Source organism: Mytilus californianus, unplaced genomic scaffold (assembly GCF_021869535.1).
Source record: "Mytilus californianus isolate M0D057914Y unplaced genomic scaffold, xbMytCali1.0.p SCAF_2, whole genome shotgun sequence".
Lineage (NCBI taxonomy): Eukaryota > Metazoa > Mollusca > Bivalvia > Mytilida > Mytilidae > Mytilus > Mytilus californianus.
The window spans coordinates 45,086,047-45,097,619 of NW_026262668.1; positions in this window are offsets into that span (position 1 = coordinate 45,086,047).

Sequence of the window (11,573 nt, forward strand, 5' to 3'; positions counted from 1 at the left end):
TTGTCGACTCTGTCAACTTGTCAACCTGTCGACCAAGTCTACCTATCAACCCAGTCAACCTGTCGACTCTGTCAACCCGTGAACACGGCCATCCCATCGACCTTTGCAACAAGAAGGCCCAGCTCCGTGTCTATATATACTATAAAATCACTTTAAGATAATTGGCGTAGTAATCTAATTTGATAAACTACTTTCCCTATATCCAACTTGAGCCCATCTGTTGGCATGCATAGTTGATACATAAATACTAGTACTTCATAATATTGTTGAACCTTAAGTTACAAACACAAAGCTGACCTGCAAATTTCAAGAAAGGTTTGAAGACTTTAAGAACATGGCCATGATATAGTGTGGAACAAATTCAGGGGAAATTGACCTTTTTAGCTCACCTGGCCCAAAGGGCCATGTGAGCTTATGCCATCACTTGGCGTCCGTCGTCGTCCGTCGTCTGTCGTCGATGTCGTCGTCGTCGTCGTCGTCGTCGTAAACTATTTCAAGAATGTTCTCCTCTGAAACTACTAAGCCAAATAACTTCAAACTTTAACTGAATGTTCCTTAGGGTATCTAGGTTATAAATTGTATCCGAAGTTTTGATCCATCAACAAACATGGCCGCCATGGCTAAAACATAGTGGTCAAATGCAGTTTTTGGCTTATATCTCAAAAACTAAAGTATTTAGAGCAAATCTGAAAAATGGGAAAATTATTTAATAGGTCAAGATCTATCAGCCCTGAGATTTTCAGACGAACCGAACAACCCATTGTTAGGTTGCTGCCGCTAAATTGGTAATTTTATGGAAATTTTGCAGTTTTTGGTTATTATCTTGAATATTATTGAAAGTAAAGATAAACTGTAAATAGCAAAAATGTTCAGCAAAGTAAGATCTACAAAAACGTTAAATGACCAAAATTGTCAATTGACTCCTTAAGGAGTTATTGCCCTTTAAAGACAATTTTACACAATTTGTTCATCATGTTTGCTAACATTTAAACATCTTCTTATCTGAAATTACTGGGCATAATACTTCTAAACTTTAACTGAATACTCCTTAGGGTAACTGGTTTATAAATTGTATCCGAAGTTTTGATCCATTAACAAACATGGCCGCCATGGCTAAAATAGATAAGTCAAAATCTATCTGCTATGAAATATTCAGACCAATTTGACCACCCATTGTAGGGTTACTGTCCGAAAAAGTTAATTTTTATGAAATTTTACTGTTTTTGGTTACTACCTTTAATATTATAATAGATAGAGAGAAAGTGTAATGGCAAAATTGTTCAGCTAAGTAGAATCTACAAATAAGTCAGATGATCAAAATAGTCAATTGACTCCTTAAGAAGTTATTGCCCTTGAAACGTTTATTTTTTACATTTTTTCGTGCAAGTTTATTACTTTTTTAAAAGTCTTCTTCTCTGAAACTACTGGGCCAAATACTTCCAAATTTAACTGAATGTTCCTTAGGGTATTTAGTTTGTAAATTGTATCCGAAGTTTTGATCCATCAACAAACATGGCCGCCATGGCTAAAAATAGAACATAGGGGACAAAAGCTACAGCAGTTAGAGCAAAAGTGAAAGGGAGTAAAAGTGATAAATGGGTCATGATCTATCTGTTATGAAATTTTCAGACAAGTTCGACAACCCATTGTTGGGTTACTGTTGGAAATAGTTTATTTTTATTAAATTTTACTGTTTTTGGTTAGATATTTACTTTAATATTATAAAAGATAGAGAGAAAGTATAAATGGCAATAAATGTTCAGCTAAGTAAGATCTACAAATAAGTCAACATGATCAAAATAGTCAATTGACCCCTTAAGGAGTTATTGCCCTTAAAACGATTTTTTTTAACATTTTTTGTGAAAGTCTAATTACTTTTTTACGAAAGCCGAGAAGGATCATCATAATTCAAAATTCAAAATTAAAAATTAAAAATTCAGAACTCGCAAATCAAGAAAGATAATCCTGTTTTATTGCAGTTGCGGGTTTATCTGGCCCACAGTTCCTTTTAATTAGAGTGTATTTTTTCTTAATTTTTTTTCTTTCCCTTCCTCACTCATTTCTTAGTTTTTTTGGGGTGGAAATAAAAGAAGAGAGGTGAAATAAACTTTTAGATGTTGTATTTTAACTGATTTTGATATGGAAAGAGTAATTAGGCCAGGTGCAAAAAGGTGATATTTACAGTTTTCGGAACATCTCTTGACTTGTCCATAGGGGTATGGATGTGTATTGTCTAAATTTGTAAGAGTGATTGGTTCAATCTTTCTGAATTTTAGATATATTTTTGGACTAGTACTATACTTTACACACACAAAAGATTTGACAAAAATGCATGGTGCAATTTTTTTAATGAAACAAAACGTTATAAACAACTAATAGGGGAATTTAATTGTGGTCTGTGGCCTAAGATGTAATTGACCAGAAAACATGGGCGCATCCATTAACCTCTCACGTGACCGATCCGCCATTACAACCGTGAAAAATAACGCACGTGTATTGATCAAAACATTATCAATTTTCTGTTTACCTTTGTATTTCTTTCATTTTCTGGTTTATTTTACTATGGATACTGTCGAAAGTTATGAAAAATGTGGAGGCATTTCTTGTGCAGTTCATAGTTGTACAAATTATGGTAAAAAATCTTCAGATGTGGAAAAAATCAATATGTGAATTACACAACGAGTTGCACAATGACTGCCCTCGTTTGATTCCATAACACGTCTCATTTGATGCCTTTTGACGAGCCAACAAACTTGAGTGGATCAAAGAAGCCGCATACACAGAAAAAAAAACTTTGCATAAACAGGTTTTTGTATGGTCCGGACATTTTTTCTGGATGATGTGCCACTGCACACGATCCGTTTTTCTTTTTAAATAAAACTTGTTATGAAAGTAAAATAACACTGGCAGACGAATGTTTACACGTTGTAAAACGACTGTTAAAAACTTAAATTAATCTATGAAAATTAATTCGATGACTACAGTGCATCTGCCTCTTTTTGTATAGAAGATCCACACATCAGATGCGGATCCAAGATATTGAAAAGGAGGGGGGGGGGGGATGGGGGGCGGGCCCCCAAACTAGACAAAACTTGTAGTGGAAACGATAAAATGTCTGAATTAACCGTAAATGAAGCTAATAACAATGAAACCTACCACCAGTATGAAGAGACGAACTTTTTCTTTATGCTGCAAAATGGACAGACATTCCTAAAACATTAACTCAGACAAAAATATTGTTAACAGAGGAGTAAGGAGTTCAAAATCAAATAAAAGGGGGGACCACGTTAGCCGGTAAAGAAATATTACTAATAACAGTGACGCCTTATTTTATTTACACTTATGTAACTAAGTTTTCTATACTTTAGTGGAATTACTACACAATTCAATTTTCAACTACGTTATTGTAGATCAGCTGTTGCTCGATCGTACTGATGAGGTTAACACTTAGTTTGATATTTGAATATTTGGGACGGCGCTTTCATATTTCGAAAAGTAAGGCTTGTAAGATATTTTATTCCTGGGTGCAGTTCTTAATGAAAACCTAAAGGTTTTACAAACAGCTGCATCCATAGACAAATCCCAGCAAAACTAACTATTAAGGGCCCTTCCCTATAAGCCTCGTCTTAATTGTCCATATCTGTAGGCCTGTGTGCTTATAGTATATATTCACTTTATTTCCTTTATACGACGTATACAGTTACTTCTGTTGATTTGAACTTTCCTCAGTAGATTATTCTGTGCATGAATTATAAAATTTTATACATTAGAAAGGATTTTTCAATGGTCTTGATAATAAAATAGTTTACTAGAACCTAGGAAAGCGTAGCTATAATCCGACAATCCGAAATTCCGACAGTTCAGTAGTCCGACGGTCCGATATACATCCCTAATGTTATACTGTAATACTGTATTTCACTGTATTATATACATCGGGGACTTATATTAGTGTCTAATACAGATTAAGGATGAAAATCTACGAGACCTCTGTTTTTGGGTGGTTTGGCGGGGAGTTGGCAAAACACTAAATGACGCTTCTAAAACATAACTAATCATCGCTTTGAATTTACATGTTGGAGTCTTTGGTGGTTTAATGGCATTCATTTATTTTATTTTAAGCACTGGCTGGAGCATGATGTTATGCTACTATGCATACTAGTAGTTGTATGTCGAGTAATTTTCTGCAAAAGAAATTGGAATAGAACACCTAAGAACTATTGGTGTACATGGGCCGTGAAAGTTCAAAACTTCTTAAGCCCATTCTAATGTCTGTTTGGCTTGCCTAAATTTGTAAATTTCGTATTCTGTATTCTTCTTCGGAGCAAAGTAAGCTGTTGACTTGTGTTTAGCGGTAGCAAAGTCTTCTCCTGTATTGTCCAGGGTATCAAAGACTTCGTTTACATCTTCTCCAGCGTAATGCAACAATAGTGCTCTTTGTCGTTTGCTGTCCTTAATGTTCAAACCGATGAATAAGTTTTCTAGTCTACTTATCTTTTTACGCCACCTTATTTCAGCATTGTTCTCATGTACCGGAAAACTTGGAAAAATTGGTAAAGATGCAGCCATGGTTTAATTATCAGTGTCACTAATTTATAAATCCATAAAATACATTTTTCTTCATTTCCAACTTTTTTTTTATCCTCGTCGCCAGTGTAACGTTGGTAGCCTATATATATTAACTAAGAGACAAGCCATGTATACTGGTTAACATACTTTAATATAATGCTAGATCTAACCAATCAACACAAATACATATTGCAATACGACGCGCCCTTATCTGCTATGTCTATCAACACAACACTTGCGTGAACTCTTGAACTATATAAATATTTATGAATGAATGAAAGTTACAATACTACATCTTGTACTTCTGGCAGTTTTATGAAACTGTTAAAAATGAATTGTGTGCTTTGTTTGGACTTTTATAATAATATTCATCGATTCTGGGCGATCTCAAGACTTCATTTAATTTTTATATAATTATATATTTATATTCAATTTCAAATATTTTATTAGATAAAACAGAGACATATATGTAACGGGGCTTTCTTCTGTATGCTTTGGAACTATGTCATTATTTCGGATCTATGTATCCGGGATCGTAATCCATGTTGCCCGTTAACATAGGGAACTAGCTATTGCATATTTCACCATAAGCTCACTACTGTCTATATTCTAGTAACGAAGTCCGTTTAATGTTCACATGTTTATTCGTATATATATTCATATAGCAGTACATGTATGATATAAATATATAGGTTCACAATATACTTTCCAATTTAACTTGTTACTCCATTCTCATCTATATTACAACTGTTACTTCATTCTCGTCTATATGACAACTGACCAATACATAAAGTTTCTCACAAGACCGTGCTATAAACAGCTGTTCTTAAATTAGATTAAACATTGCTTTATGGTCTTAGATTATTTTGATAAACTTCTAAAATGTTATTGCATTTCTACTGTGCAACTCATGTGCCGTATAAACTGTCACATTAATCAAGATGAAAGATCATTAAACTGATTAAGTATTGGTCATCCAATCTTTGATGTAATTGACCACGCCACATCATGTCTCCCGATAAAGCACATATGATAAATATGACATTGCGTAATCCAAGTGTACAACATACATGACATATACAACATGACAAAATAATGTATATATATCTTTTCTGAATGTATAAGTTTAATTACATAAGTTAATGACATAAGTGTTATCTTTCGTTCAATCATAGACTTTGACTCCTAAACAACATAAATGAAAATCGTTAAAAACTTGACTCGAATTTTGTTGATATAACAACATAAAATTATCAAAATTTGAAAAAGGTCTGTTGTATAAAACATACCTATCTTAATAACTAGATTCTTCCTTTCGAAAACCGGGTTATAATAAGAGATTGGTTGTTGCTTGCTTAACTTCCAGTGGCAAATATTTCATGCATATTTATGACAAGAGAAAAATAATCAATACAAAAGGTAGGTCCTGAAATAGGCGGTCGACCGGGATGAAGGGCGAAAATTTTGGAATGCCGCTGGAAATAAGGATATATCGGGTAGGACAGAAATTTGGCCTTGCAACAAGACCCCTCAAAAGTTGTTGCAAGGTTCTTAGCGTGCAGAGATCGTGGTATTCTCTCTACACGAATCATCGGATTAAACGTTCCCGATATCACCGGACGTGACTGCGAATTTATGCGTCCCGCACAGCAAAAAGGACTTGATTTAAAAAGCGTTTTACTGCCGATCGGAGGAAGACCAAGTGGTGACCATATTTCTATACACTCGTCAAAAAGAAAAAAATAAGAGACGTACCTATAGTTCATTATGAGACAGAGTTTAAACAAGAGCTTCTGAATCAAAATGATAATAACTAGATTTATCTAAACTTTAGATTCCTTCTGATTCGCTATATAGATGAATAACTCAGCCCTCGTCGACTTAGGTTATTTAAATCTATAATAATGAATCTGAAATAACGATACCACAGGTAAAGCTGGATACATCCCTATGAAGGTTTTACGGACCCTTTGCCTTGTTTTAATGGGTTCGTGCTCTAAACAAACTTTATAAAATAGCTTTCAGTATTATATTAAAGTGCGATCTTTGTTGGCTTTCTTAAGCGCGTGGAAACATTATAGATTAATGTAAGGTTTTTGAGTTTTGAATTTTGAATTTTGAATTTTGAATTTTGAATGATCCTTCTCGATTTTCGTACTTTTTCAAAAATCTTCTTCTCTGAAACTACTTGGCCAAATACTTAAAAACTTTCATTGAATGTTCCTAAGGGTATCTAGTTTATAGATTGTATTCGGGAATTTGATCCATTAAAAAACATGGAGGCAGTTTCTAAAAATAGAACATAGGGGTCAAATGAATTTTTAGGCTTTCATCTCAAAAACTAAAGCAGTAAGAGCAAAATTGACATAGGTGAAAGTGTTAAATAGGTTTAGATCCACCTGTCAAGTAATCTTCAGACCAATAGGACAACTTGTTGTTGTGTTACTGTCCAGAAATAGTTAGTTTTTAGGAAATTTTACAGTTTTGGGTTATGTTTTATCTTTAATATTATTATAGAAAGAGAGAAAGTGTAAATGACAAAATTGTTCAGCATAGTAAGATCTACAAATAAGTCAAATAGATATAAGAAGATGTGGTATGAGTGCCAATGAGACAACTCTCCATCCAAGTCAAAATTTATAAAAGTAAACCATTATAGGTCAAAGTACGGTCTTCAACACGGAGCCTTGGCTCACACCGAACAGCAAGCTATAAAGGGCCCCAAAAATTACAAGTGTAAAACCGTTCAAACGGGAAAACCAACGGTCTAATCTATATAAAAAACGAGACACGAGAAACACTTATGAACCACATCAACAAACGACAACTACTGAACATCAGATTCCTGACTTAGGACAGGTGCAAACAATTGCAGCGTGTTTAAACGTTTTAATGGTACCAAACAATAGTGTAACATCACAACATAGAAAAACACACTATGAAATATCAATTGAAATGACTTAACTCAATCAAAAGACATATTAACACTAGTGAACATACACTGAACAAAAAGTAGAAAGTACGATTTGAGAGTACTCGCAGTTACTGACAGCTAGTTAAAAGCCAAAAACAATTAATAATAAAAAAATCATGCATCAAAGACTAAAATCAACTGAAATACATCCCAGGGATTTAGTATTTTAACGTCATGGAGTGTCAAACAAATGCCTGAAACTGAAATTACAGGTGAGCGATTTCAGGCAATCATGAGCCTCTTGTTTCTTTATTTGTTCGAACTTAAGAAAATCGAGAAAAACGAGCTCATCGAGCCTTTCTTCCGTTTCCCATAGCGTATATCATCAATGGATCACTAAATTTTCAGTCTTTTTTGTTTCAAACTTGTTCTTTGAGTCATATAAATCCAGGTTTCAAAGTTTTTTTTTGTTTTATTAATTTCTTGATTTTTATAGATGTAAACTACTCAACTCAAACATTAAGCCTGTGTTAGATATATTTGGTTCTGATGACAAACATGACAAAATTTTGTCAGGAATCATTTCCATTATCCACTTTGTTAATAGGTTAAAGTCACAAAGAATTAATTGATATTTTGGAAAATGTCGGATTAAAGTGATACATTGAAATGTCTGGAGACTGAATATATACATTTTACTATAAGTTTTCAGTTTATAAATTAAATAATTGTGTATTAAAATAACAACTTCCTGATGCAAAGTAGACATGGACGATTTTGGCTGTTCTGTTAGACCAATTTGGTCTTGATGTTCCAAACGTTTTATGTCTTTGTTTCGTCTCTAGCGGATAATATATGGTTATTCTAGAAATTTCTCAGATATCATTTTCATGATCCTTAATATAAGAAAATAAAGCTGACAAAGAATTAATTCATGTTCTGGAAAATGTCGGATTTAAATAGTACGTTGAAATATCTGGAGACCGAAATGTAGCATAATTCTTAAGAATTAATGAAATTTAACAATACAGCAATGACATGCATTTTTGAAAGTTTTAACCTTATTAAGTATTTTAAAATCAAGTGTAATTTGTACTTAAATTTTTATGACTGCTACTGGGTCGTTCACATTGTGGGTGGATTGTCATTTCTAATATCTTAAATAAAGATTTAAACTTAAAGGCACAGTTGACTTTAACTGACTTTGATTGATCTCTTTCAAACTCAAAAACATTTATATTATCTATCAGTCATATCTAACCCAATCTTAGTTGACCTTAGATGGATTTAGCTATTTTTTAAGTACTTTTTGGTTATATAGCTTTTCATATGTTTCGGTTCTTATACATCCTCGGCTTTCAAATATTCGGCTTTGAACGTTCCTGATGAAGGTAAATTCAGAAAAGCGCTTAGGACGCATGAAATTAATAACGTGTTCACTGTGCTTAAACAGCTGTGGGTAAGTTACTCACAGTCCAAGATGGCGGTCTCTAAACTCGTTGATATATATTTGATACAAAATCTACTTTTTGCAACGTTTTTCATGCACTATGTAAATATTTATAGGATTCTTGAATAAAGAAACCACTTAGAATTACCATAAATTTGTTAATTTTGAGTTCACTTTAGCGCATGGCCAACTTTAGAAATCGCATAATAAGATGTCCGTAACTTTTTGGTCAAAACTAATCAGACTATCCGTAACTTTGTTTTCGAATGTGGGTAACTTTTTGTTTTCAAAATTGTAAGATTGGTGATTTCAACAACTAAAAGACAATAAGCACTATCAAACCCCTTATGTATTACCTAGTTTTATACTTTAACGATATGCGTCAAAGTAAGCAAGAGAAAAGAGAATATAGCTTTAAAAAATCAGACCCGAGTTTTACGGATTTACCGTTTATTTTTATTTTTTTTTTTTTAATTATTTCAGATTTTCGGATACTATATTGAATCAGATAGATAAATCCAGTAAACCTGGTTAGCAGCATCCAAAGTATACCTTGCTGAGTGTTTACATAAAACGGGTACGCCGAACTTTATCTTACATTCTTCTGGCTTTATAGATTGTTCACAGTCTGTTAAGTCCTTGGTCTTTGTAGCCGCGGGCAAAATTGATACCCTTTCCTCTAAATAATTTCTGAATTGTTAGCCCAAAAAGTATCGTCTCTTCACTATACCTAGTGTTATGCATTGTGGACTGTGAAAAAAAATGCCAACATCTAAGAGTAAATGGAAGCTATATTGTTGAACAGATGTCCCGGTTTATTACAGCAATTAAGTTAAGATTTAAAATCTTCTGAACGTTTCATTGACTTCAGCGGTCTGAACAGCTTCGTCTATGTATTTCCGCTCAGGATTGACATCTGAACTTATTCTCTTAAAGATGATTTTCATATGTTCACTGTTAATATATCATGGTTTAAAGACATTAGTAATTTTATCTGAAATAAGTGATATCTGCCGTGGGAAGTGGTGAAATCTAATTAAAATTACTTCTCCGCACTTGCTCCTCATTCTCGTTCGGTTGTTTATATGTCTCGCGACATATAAACAACCGAACGAAAATGAGGAGCAAGTGTGGAGAACTTATTTTAATTAGATTGGAAGTGGTGAGATGTCTAAGCTGCATGTTCTAATTTTTCGTCCAAAACTCGTTTCCTCAAGCTAAATTTTGAAGTTCCATTGTGTAGGTTGATTGAGTGATAAAGTACTAGTATTGTATCTATGTCACTACCTAGATATATAATGGCAGGGAGAATAATAACGTATGTAACTTAAAGAAAAAGAGTCGAGTTTATTAGCTGGGTATAATACCAGAAATCATGGTATTCACAAAAGAATTATATCATACTAGAAATCTACCTTATTTCTGATTATACATTCTATGCATGTTAAAGTTACGGACATCCCTATTGGTATAATGAAAAAAGTTACGGACAAGTTGTTTTCAAGTTACGGACATCCTAAGTGTTTTAGCAAATCGTGCTGTGATCGTTTATTTTGTAATATTTAAACATCGTTTACGTTTAGGAGTTTCCCTAAAAGATTGATACAACTTTTTAATTACTGAAAAGTTGTTTTGTAATCATGATATTGTTATTATATAGGAGAGAAGTTTCTTACCGACGCCAGGCGGCGCCATCTTGGGTTGTGGGTTACTTAAGTTACCCACAGCCGTTTAAGCACAGTAGTGTTGTTTTCATTTTTTAACGTTGGGCGTAATCAAGAAACACAGCCTCGTTTGTGGATCAATACGTATAGTTATTTTTTTTTTTTAAGTTTTTTTACAGATCACTTTATTAATTATTGATAACTGTACAATTGCAACACATTTTTTTTCTCAGTACTTAATGTTTTCAACAAACTTTGTCCTCTCTTAAATATACACCTTATCGCTATTTGTCCGCCATTACTGGACATCACACAAGTTCCCGTAAAATTTTGACGTCATAATAGAAAATATCTGACGCCACAATGGAAAAGTGATTGTTGTATGACGTCAAAAGTTCGAGCGGGACTGATTCTCGGGTCAAGCGGGATTAGCGATAAGGTGTATTCATTTAAAGTGATACTGTTTTTCTTATTTACTTTATTTGTAGATATCATGATATGCACTGCCGATTGAGTATTTTATCAACACTAGATAATGAAAGAAAGATTATTTTATAGAGTGAAGTCCATTTCCTATCAAATTCTAATCTTTAGATAAAAAAATAACACGCGTTTGTATAAAAAAAATGGGCATTGTCATCCTCGTTTGTAACTTATACTAGAACAATATTTTTCTAAAAACATAACCGCATCTTGAGCCAAATCGCACCTTTTGAAATTATTGCAACATGATAGAGTAAACTGGTAGTATGTCCGACAGTTGTCAAAATACACGATTGGAAGCTTTCATGAACTAGTATGTTAATCTTGCAAATTAGGACTAAATTAGCACTGTCTCATTGACTATTTTTTTTTATTCTTTCTCAATTCTTGCATTTTGTAGAGAAATTAAAAGTAAAGTAACAAGATTAAGGGAAAGGAATTCAAATTAAATATAACAAACTATACATATACAACTTTACATATTTCTCATAAATGA